Source organism: Empidonax traillii, unplaced genomic scaffold (genome assembly GCF_003031625.1).
Source record: "Empidonax traillii isolate 1590-97213 ecotype Southwest subspecies unplaced genomic scaffold, ASM303162v1 scaffold45:size3623477, whole genome shotgun sequence".
Classification (NCBI taxonomy): domain Eukaryota; kingdom Metazoa; phylum Chordata; class Aves; order Passeriformes; family Tyrannidae; genus Empidonax; species Empidonax traillii.
Genome location: NW_020955238.1, coordinates 154,780 through 165,807, shown reverse-complemented (window position 1 = coordinate 165,807; position 11,028 = coordinate 154,780). Strand labels below are relative to the sequence as shown.

The 11,028-nt window shown below is 41.1% G+C and overlaps 1 protein-coding gene across 1 annotated transcript in view; it reads left to right on the top strand.

Moving 5' to 3' along the window:
* The first annotated feature begins 422 nt into the window (after window positions 1-422).
* STXBP6 (syntaxin binding protein 6) overlaps window positions 423-11,028 on the top strand; it is a 113,857-nt gene continuing 103,251 nt past the window's right edge. The window contains exons 1-2 of the mRNA XM_027878736.1: window positions 423-570; window positions 2,346-2,347. The gene's annotated coding sequence lies outside the window, so the exon portion shown is untranslated. The remainder of the gene's footprint in view (window positions 571-2,345; window positions 2,348-11,028) is intronic.

Below are 11,028 nucleotides of genomic sequence, written 5' to 3'. Positions count from 1 at the left end.
CTCTAAATCCAGGCTCTGAGCGCCTCCGCCCGCTCCAGGGGCTCTGGCTGGCCTCCCTCCGGCCGCTCCTGCGCTGCCGCCACCGCAGCCAGCCCGGCTCCGCGGCGGCTCCGCCGCGGCCCCGCGGAAGCGGTGCAGCCCGCGATAGGCAGCGTTTGGGATTTGGTTGTTCCCTCCCTCCAGCGATCCCAAACTCCGTGTCAACGCGCTTATTTCCTCCTGCCTCCCAAACCAGCTTCCTGCACGCGCTGCCACTGCTACTGCCGCTTCTCCCCTGCACCACCCGCCGCGCCGCGCCGGCGGTTCGCGGGCGGCCCGGGACGGTGGCGGCGGGGGCGGGGGGCGGCCCGCGGGCGGCCCCGATTGGCGCAGCCGGGGCACTTGGGCCCGCCCTCCCGCCTCGGCGCTGGCAGCGCGGCTGCCGCGGCCGCGGGGCACGGCACGGCGGGGCTGGGCACGGCGGGGCACGGTAGAGGAGCGTACGGTGCTCCGCTCTGCGCGGGTGTCCGCGCACCGCCCGCGGCACTGCGGCGAGAAGAGAGAGAGGAGCCAAGCGGAGCCTGCAGAAAGGTGGGTGTGGGGGCGGCAGTCGCTTGCTGCGGGTCGCGGTGGCCGTGGGGTGGGCGGGGGTGGTGTGCCCACCGGCTCCCTCGGTGCTGCGCCGCGCCCGCCCCGTTGGCGCTCCTGGTTGCCACGCCGCCCGCGGGAGGAGCTCTCCGAGGACGGGGCAGCGAGTTAACGATTAACTCCGCGGTGGCGTCCTCCGCCCCGACCCGGCGCCGGGAGTGCTTGGGCTCCCTGGGGGTGCCGGGCCGAGGCAGCTCTGCACCCTCGGGGCGAGGCGGCCGTTCCCGTTCCCGTGCCGCGGGCGGGGGCAGCCGCCGCCGGAGCCGCGGAGCTCAGCCGGGGCGGGCGGTGTGTCCGGCAGCGCAGCCCCTGCCCGCGCCGTCGGAGCGGTGGGAGCGGAGCGGCGGGGTGTCCCGGCCCTGCAGCCCCCTCGACAGCAGGGCTTGCTTGGACAGCGGCCCCGTAGTCCGCGCTGCCGGGAGCCCCTGGGCGGGTGGTGAAGAGCAGCACAGAACCGGCACTAAGCAGCTCTACCGGTCCCCTTCCAACACGATATTTCAGGAGTAACCTTGGCAGTCCAGTGGAACGACCACCACCACCATCCCCGCCTTCTGTTTGAACCAGCTTTGCTAATGGAAAAGTAAAACCTACAATAGCTGTCGTCTTTATCCACTTGTGTTGTGCTGATACTGACGAAGTCTGAAGTTCAAGGAAATATTTACTATTATTTAGAGAAATGTGTTATTTTTCTTTCCTCATATTGTGCCCCCTGTCAACCAGAGCTTAAGTTTTAGGAATTATATCAGTTTGCAAATTTCTCTTTTTATAAATATAAGCTGTCTTTAAGGAGGTCTTCAACTTGGCTGTTTTCCTTTAGTGAGTCAGAGCTAGTGTTACTGCTTTTCATTGCTTGAGCAGGCTTCACAGACCATGACACTTCTCCTAAGAGTATTCAGAATTGTTGCTCTTGTGATGGGGATCATCTGGGAACTCTGCCTGTTACTGAGGCAGACAGGACCTTATCTTTTTCCATCCTGAAATACTGGAAGATGGCAATAAGGTATCTTGTTTCTCTTTTGATTATGACATCTAATCAATGCTGTAGTTTCCAAGCACCCTTTAACTCTGTTTTTTTCTGTGATGGTAGTAAGTTATTTTAATGAGGCCCTAAGAACTCCAAACGCGGTAGTTTTTTAAGTAGTCATGATGGTGAGCTGGGATTTTCTTTTCTACTCACCCTCTGTGAATATAAATTTACAGCTTCTTGCCCCTAGGAAGAATAGTCCCCTGTGGGGTTGATGCTAGTCTGCTTGATAAATTACTTGAAAAAGTTACTTTCAGTGAAATGTTTTAGCACATTTCTACTTGGGGGAATTCAGTTATGGTGTAGTCAGGCACACTAATTTCCCTTCTGAATGATCTTGGTTTTTTATAAGAACATGCCTTAAAAGTTGGATGGCACCTTTAAAGATGCACTAAGGTAAACAATGAAAATAAAAAATTACCATGACATTTTGAGGTAGCTTCCCAAGGTGAAGGAATTTCCAGGCCTACAAAGCCTACAAAGAATTGTGCTGTGGAAAGTAGAGGGTGTTTTACACCTGAGTAAGAGTGGAGACTGAGGTTACTGTTAACTTGTACGTGTTGATTACTCATCTCCATTTAATTTATCTCCAAGTTTCAAACTGTCTCTCCAGATATGGTCTGGATATGAACATCTAGAATCAGGGAAGTGAGATGATAATATAGTAATATGTTCTGTAGAAGGCCCAAGAGAGAAGTATTTTTATTTTTTTCTTCCAGATGTATTAATGTCCAGATCATCTCACTCTTATGTGCACGTGGGGGATATGCTGTTTACAAAATCCTCATTATGAAGATTTTTTTTTTCCCTTCAGGTTGAATATTTTTCCTTTGCACTAATTTAGGCTACTTATACTAGAAGTTTACATCTTAAATAATGTGGATTCATCAATAGATACTTCCTGTATTTGTATTGTTGTTACTAGATTAAAGTGTACGTTTTAGAGAATTTAAAAAGATCTTTTTTAAAAAAACGCTACTTAGAAAACTATATGGAATGTCTTCTATTACGAATGAAATTCTGTGAAAGGCTGACTGGAAAATAGTAACAGTCTGTTTTGGGGGGAGGCATGCTGTCTAAATAATAGTGCATTTGTTCCTTTGTAACTTAATGTCTGTTTTCAGTGAATAGCTAAGCTAATGTTGCCAAGGTTGTAAGAAAGTGTTTTAATCACAGTTTTGGAAGCCCGTATTTGGATAACGTGATGGTAAGACAAACATGTCTTCTGTTTTCAACCAGATAGGAATGCTATAGCTAACGTGTACAGAATCTTCCATGTGTTCAAGGCCTTCAAGAGAACACCTCATTTGCCTAGTCTTTGATTGGCGGACTCTAGCAATGTTGGGGATTTGAAAAATGTATGAAATAAAACCCTTGACATTAATTTGTATTGTAGCCAGATATGCCAGTGTGTTCATTAATACCCTTTTGCATATGACTGCAGCAGGCAGTGCTGTGTTAACTGTATAGAAGCATGTTTAAATTTAGGCTTTAGGTTTGTCTACTTCTTGTTTTGTGTCAGGACGTTCAAACTAGGGTTAATCTAGTATCTTGTCAGTACTAACAAACAGTGCCTGATTGTTTCAGGTTGCTTCTTTGGTTATACACATCTTTAATATGGAACTACTAAACTTTTTTTTTTTTTTTTAATCCTCAACAAATGTCTTAAACTTGGAGAAAAGGAGAGGAAAATAGTAACAATAATTCAAACCAAAAAATATGTTATCAAGAGAAGGGACTATTGGTTTTCCTGCCCAAATGATGTCATGGAACATTAAGGCTGTGCTGTTTTAGGCTGGTTTTAGGGGAGTGGGAGGAAGGACATTGCCTCTTACTACCTTTTTTTTAACTCCTCTGGGTAATATTCTATCACTGAAATGAATGATGGTTTCTCAGGAGGCAAATGGATTTCTGAGGTTATATGAAGCAGAAATAAACTCACAAAATGTATTCACTGGATAACTGAGGGCAGAAAAGAGACCATTTAACAAAATAATTGTATTCAAACTCTTTCAGAACTGCCGTTACCCTCTCTCCATTCCAAAAATCTATACCTGGTAGTCTGTTTTCTTTTTCCAACATATGTTTGTTCGAGACTCAGTTGACTTTTGGCATGTGCTGTTAATTGTGGTGCTCTAAAGCTCATAGTTGAACGTTAAGCTGCCTTTTGTTCCACCTTAAGCTTAGGCAGACATCCTCTGCTGAGGTCTTTGACAGACAATGCTGTGGGGCTTCTTTGTCGTAAGTATAAAAGACAGCAATTTTTTGCAAATGGGATAGGGTACCTTCCCTTTCATACTTTTTCTTGGCATCCTTTTCCTTGGGAAAGGATTTCTACTATGCTGAAGGTCTGGGAGCAGTTTGGACCGTAATGTTCCTGGAAGGGTGAGCTGTGTTCTTTACAAGATAGCACTTGTATTGGATTTCTGTTGCTTGGAAGACCTCGGTTTATATATATGTATGTTTAATGTTGCCAGCCTCAGACTTTCATGTGTAGATAGTGGTAATGCAATGTCAAAAGCCCCGGGGGAAAAAATCTAGACATTTCTGTTCTGTAACATTTTGATTTCCTTAATAAAACAGGAGCGTTGGGAGTGTTTAAGATTGCAGAATTCTTACTAGTGGCTCTGAACGTGACTTATTAAAAGTTTTACTGTGATGAACTGATATGAATTAAAGTCCAACACTGAAAGCTGAACTTGTTTTTTCTTGCCCTTTAAACTTTAGGTGTTTTCGCTTCATTATCTCTTCTTAGAGCTCGCATGTATTTTTTGTATATGTGAAGTTTCCAAGTAGCGTAAAACACATAATGTAGTTATAGCCATATCTGTTTAATAATAGGGAAACCCCAAAATAAAATATATGTGTATGAAACACTTAAGATGGAGAGACTTTACAAAGCAGGTTTCTGGGTAGGTTGAGTTTTTCTTGTCTGTGCATAAACCAGTTCAATTAAACCTGTATCGCTAATAAATAATAAACTTGTTTTGGGTTAGATTCCAGTATAAGAAAGTCACGTACTACTTCAGTAAAACTGAACCAAAAAAACCCATGGTTAAATTATTAATGAAATTCTGCTGCAGAAACAATTCCTTTTGCTTGAAGCATCACCATAAGGCAAAATTGGAAGTGTCACTTTGACAAAATTTGGTGCTTGCCTGCAACTCTTCTTCAAAAAATAAATGCTTATAGTTTCTTCTTTATATTTGGGCTGGCCAAGAAGTTTATTATTGATTCATTTTGGATTTGGGTTTCCTTTTTACAAGCAATTCTGTGCTCTTTGTGCAGGCTGTTTTAGGAGACACTTTTCTGTATCTTGCAATTATTTGCTTACAGAACCAAAACAGTAATTCCCTAAGTTTACATACAGGTTTTTCCAGGATTTTTGAAGTGCAAAACTGAAAAGTAATTCAGTTTTATTTCTACCTGTCCACTTGCTAGTGTATTTAAGAGGAGGGGAACAACAAACAATTGGCCATATGCAATCCACACTTGGAAACTCCCTCTTGGTAATTAATAGATGTTCTGGGATGTTCACAAGTTTCCTCTTGAATTGTTTGCTTTTGTGGGCCATTATCTGAGCATATCAACTTTCTGTATTCACTTAAAGGGACACAGTGCTCAGTTCAACATCATTAATCATATATAGAAGGAAAGAATATGATCACTTATTGACTGATTAAAATTACACTGTTAGAGTGAGTTCCTGTTAGTTCATTTATTTTCTTGAGCTTTTATGGCAGGCTCCTGACAGTGTAATAAAGTGTTGAAATGCTCTGATATGCCCAGAGGTTAGTGACTAGTCTGATAGCACATTTGTGACTTTAATATAAACACGACAAAGAATTTTGTAGAGTGATAATTTGTTCAATATAGATTAACAATTAACTCTATCCTATAATAGCATATACTTGTTCTTCTGTAGCATTCCATGTTGAGGCCTTAGTATTTCAGGCAACATGCAGTGGAGAAAGGATGGACGCTCAGGGGATATGTGCTCTGTTCATACCTGGCAATGCAAAGGGGCTTCTTTCTGGCTTCCTCCTGGCTGTCAGTTCCTTCCTGATAGGCATCCAGGGAAGATGGGCTTTGTATCTCTGGCCTTTGACACTTTTTTTCATTAAATGAAAGTTACAAGATGCAAAGAGACAGAAAAAGCGCCTGGTGTTTTTCCATAGGGAAGGACCAACAAAAGAATTTGTATTCAGCTGCCCTTAGTCTCTTAAGGACAGATTTAAAGGTAGGTATTGAAACTTAGAATTCACAGATTAGTTTTGTAATTTTAAAATCTGTATCTGTCCTGAAGTATTTGCCTGAACAAAGCAGTCTGACTTAAAAAAAAAAAACAAAACAAACAAACAAAAAAAACCCCAAAACACCCAAACAAACAAAACAAAACAAAAAAAAAACACAGAATAACACAGAATTATCAAACAATTGAGGTTGGATGGGACCTCTGGAAGTCCTTTTTTTCAGTTTTATTATACCATTTTTTAAGAGGAAAAACAGTGCTAAAATTAACGAGTTTTGGACAGTGCTCTCAGGCTTATGGTGTGATCCTTGAGGTTGTCTGTGCAGGACCAGGAGGTTTACTCTGATCCTTGAGGGTCCATTCCCACACACTGTATTCTATTATTTGTTTTGAGAAATGTAGAAAGGAAATTGCTCCTTGTAAACAAAGAGGCTCACTAGTAATGAGGGGATATCAAAGAGAGGAGACTTTGTTTTGTAAGGAGAGAGCTGAGTGAAGTCAGAGAGGCATTAACAGGTGGAACTGAGTTCATTACTAGAACTAAAGTTTTCGTAACATGTTTTTTTGAGCCTTCTTAAATGGGAACCTTTTCAGAACCATCTTATATTGTGCCCAAGGTATTTATTTTTGTCTTGATCAGTATGAAAGTTCATTTTAAATATGTTCTTTGGGCAACAATTATTCTTGACTGATTTTAGTAAAACTCTCGACAGAATTGAAATAATGTGTCAGTTGTTCATTTAAATTTTGAAAACATCGATTTTTACCATAGCCTGTGTGCATTTGCAGCTGTTCAGAAGTGACTATCAGAGGAGCAAAGTGATTCAACAGCATATGAACTGCTGGATGCTTCTCACATCACTGGTAATATAGTATGATCTGTATTTGAAAAACGTAACCAAGAGCGAACATTTACGTGTTTTAAATATTTTTTTCTGGATGACAAAATAGTTTGGCTATGATATTAGACTGATGTTGCTCTAAGTTAGGATATTTGGATCAGTTTCAATTTACCAGGACCTGAAATACACATACAAAAATTCTTGATTTAAGTGTATATTTTGAAGATTCAGACTTTATTTAACTCCAGTGGAAACTAAAGGCTGTAGTTGAATTCACTGGGACTTGAACAGAGCAACTAGGTATGCTTTATCCTGTGGAGTTGCTTTCCTTTCCTATTTCCTATGCATTTATTTAAGCTTCAAACATTTCTTTAATATGTAACTGTGGGACTTAAGTGAAACTTAATCTAAGTTTCTTAGATACTAAGGTTGTAGTTACAGTATATAATCTTGAAATACCCAAATCTAAGATTAAGGATTTTTCTTAATTGGTTGTATCTTGCAAAATTGTTAATTAACCTGCAGTTAGACACAGATTGCATTTGTGATTCAAACTAGAGTCTTTTATGTCAGTCCTTGCATTGACTCTTGTGAGTCGACACTGCCTACTTTAGGTACGTGATTGTCCTGTGACCTGAGGTGTCCGTGTTTCCTGTATAGTCAGCGGAAGGAGTTTGAAGCCCTGAGGGCATGAAATGCAGCATTGTAGTGTTTCACAAAATAGTAATGACATCAGTAAGCAGTATTTAAAAGCATGAAGAGAAATAGATTTTATGTGAGTTGGGAGTAAGGTAATACAATTTTGTGACTGTACCACATTAGCTGAAGCTGGCTATGTCTGTTGGGTTACAGCTCATCACAGCACATGACTGTCAATGCATGCCCCAATTTACCAGGGTGATAGTGAATTGTGGATGGTTCTTGTCCTCAGCCCAGGGGATTAGTTGCATGGGGATGTCTCTTGAGAAGGCTTTGTGAAGGTAAGACTATTGATTATCGGTGAAATTTCTCAGGATGAAGTTAGGACCTGTAACTTAATTTAATGATGTGACGGAATCTCAAACATGACATTTAACATCTTAAAATAAAAATAAATCCTGTGTGTCAAATGATTGAACTCAGGGTACTTATTTGACCAAAGGTTAATATGCCTGCCCCTAAAGGATTAAGAAACCAATATGTGTATATCTTGATTAAGGAATCTAGTAGATGTGAGCTATGTAAAGGGCACCTTCAGATCCTCAGAAGAATTAGATAAAATGATATTTTAAAGTTCTGTTCACTTGCTAGACAGTGTTTCATTTTAGGGGACAAGAAGTAGGCTATTAAAATCTTTTAGACTTTGGTAACTTTTAAATAATTTTTTTTTTTGGTAAAAATTACACAACTTAATCTCCTAAAAAGAAAACTTCAAAGATAACATCTGCCAGCTAAGAAATGTCTTGATTCTGTTTACCTTTTTCCATGAAAGACAAACATATATGTATATCTAATTTACATATAATGTGTGTACATACACACAGTGGATTTAGTCATGTCATATAAAAAAACACTGCTTTAAACTGGTGGGTTTTTTTGGGTGGTTGTTCTTGTGAAAGAGACAGTAATGTTTTGATGTAAGAGTAGAAGTGCTTATGATGGTTCCACATATCTCTAAGTCCAACTTCTAGTCCCTGCGTCTAGTTACGTCTGTGTAAATATTTTAATTCCTTCTTACAGAAATGACTGCTTACTTGTGAAAGTGGGCAGGTCTGGGCTGAGACAAGGCCTGATCCTGTTGTCCTTCTGCTCTCCTGTTAGGGCGGTAATGAGAACATGTTTGCACCTCTGCTTTCTGTTCCTCACCACTAGTTTATTAGGGAGCTGACTTGGTTTTCTGGATGTTTGTGTAAATAAAACTGGGAATTCTCCATTCTCCAGTAGTATCAGACACTTGTTTATATTAAATTTGTCCCCTATGGAAGCTTGTGAGGCAGGGCATAGTCACAATGCTGAAATAGCTTGTGATTAGTTGTTTGTTTCAAACAGTAGGAGCTGATACCTTCAAATTATGACTTTAAAATACTGGGTTTTTGTGTGAAACTAGTCTTGTTATTCAAAAGCTAACTGTACAGTTTGATTTTTTTTTTTTGATCGTTGTATTCCATTTAAGTTACAGTGAAAAGTACAGGAATGGATTGTCTTTGCCAGTAACCCAGGTACTGCTTTGAGTGCTAAGTGAGGCTTCCTTACAGCCCTCTTTCTGAGCAGTGGTCAAGCTGAGGAATGCAGTTGTGCAACTCTGTAACACAGACCTCGTTGTCCCACAAGTGCTTAGCAGATGCTGAACTCTCCAATACATCCCTGAGCTGGGTGTGGTGAACCCTCATTTGCTGCTGAAGGAAATGACCTTAAGTGGGTTTTATAGGGTCATATTCTAAGGTAAAACTGTAATAATAATGCATTTCTAGTTCCTTTTTTTATAGATTACCAGTGTATCAGACTTTTTCTTTTAAGCAATTTGATGAAAGACTTGTAATCAACTCAGTGTGCATTTGAAGTACCCTTGGTATTAGAATTTGTGGATTTATGCCATGGAGAATATTGCCCAGTGATTAACACAAACTTCTTCCCCTTTCCAGTTTATAACAAACCTTATACTTAGGTTTCTAAAGTAAAACAGGCAGTGATGTATGTGGACTGTTTTTCTCTCTCTTTCGTTGTGCATGTCGACCTCCTCTGGAGCCTGACATAGTTCATGCATGTACCCTGCACATAGTCTGTGCATGTCTCTGCACAGAAGGAAATGAAATTTCACAGGTGGAGCAATAAAAGCCACCCTTGTGAAAGTGTAGTGTCTGGGTATTTTGTAGGGACCTGATTGGGTAGCCAGAGTTACATGAGTGCAATTGCTCACTTCCTGCTGGTGACAAAGCACTAAATCCTGGGTTATTTTTCTGTATGTACTCCCCACTATGTGGATTTATTTAATGTTTTAACAACATAGGCTTGTCTGAACTTCAAGATGTGCCCAGTTTTGATGTGAGTACTCATATTTATTTTTTCATTTTCATTTAATCATTTGCCCTTTCTCCCTTTCCAAAAGGTTGGTATGAGATAGGGTAGGTAGTTGATGTCTGTTACAACTTTGAAAGGGAACCTTGTTCTTCTGATCGAGGGGTAAGTACGTAATTTTGCTTGCAATAAGAGGAAAATCCTCTTTATTTCATTCAGTGAGCTATCCTGAGGAGGGGGTAGTAGGGATCAGAAGAGTAGAAACCAAATTGTATATAATGTATTGTAGTAAGCTATTCTGAATAAACTTTTCTGAAAATGGAAAAGAGATATTACATGACTCCCAGAAAGTGCAGCAGTCACTCTAGAAACGTGTCTGAGATGGAAATGAGAGTTAAGTACCACTGAAACATGGAGGGGTGCAATTACTAGTCATCTGAGCTGTGTAAGCTGTTGGAGGTGTTTATCTGATTAATGAACCAGTAGCACTGGTTCAGCTGTCCTCCTTGGACAAGATCTCAGCTGTCTCTAATCTCTCCAGTATCACTCTTTGTTTTCTGCCTTTATAATTTTGCCTGTTTTTTCAGCATTTCTCATTATTTCTCATCTTCTTGACCTTTGTATGTGTCTTTAATCATGAGGCTGCTCTTTTTCAAACCTCATTTAACAGTAACCCTTAGGCTTCTTAAGGGACTTCATATGTGCATATTTCACTGCTATGCATCACCTTAAAGGTTAACTTTGGCATCTGTGGACAAAAAGCTTTGACTAGAGATTGACTTCCTTCACTTATGGGTGAGTTCTCACCTTTCTTCATGTGTTCTTTCCTTATCTAAATAACCATACTTTTCTAGCTTGTCTTAGAAACAAGGTAACTTTCTGGGAGAGCAAGATGTGACCTAGGTGACTGGAAAAGGGGAAACGTTTCACCCACCTTCAAAAAGGGTGTAAAGGAGAATCCTGGGAACTATTGATCTGTCAGTCTCACCTCTGTGCCTGGGAGGGTCATGGAACAGATCCTTCTGGAGGCTCTGCTGAGGCATATAGAGAATAGGAAGATGATGTGGGACAGGCAGCGTGGCTTCATCAAGGGCAAGTCCTGCCTGACCAACTTACTGGCCTTCTGTGATGGGTTGACTCCATCAGTGGACAAGAAGGGTTAAAGATGTCATTTATGGACCTCTCTAAAGCCTTTGACACAATCCCTCACAACATTCTTCTCTCTAAACTGGAGAGAGATGAATTTTGAGTTGGACTGTTGAATGGATAAGGAATTGGTTGGATGGTCG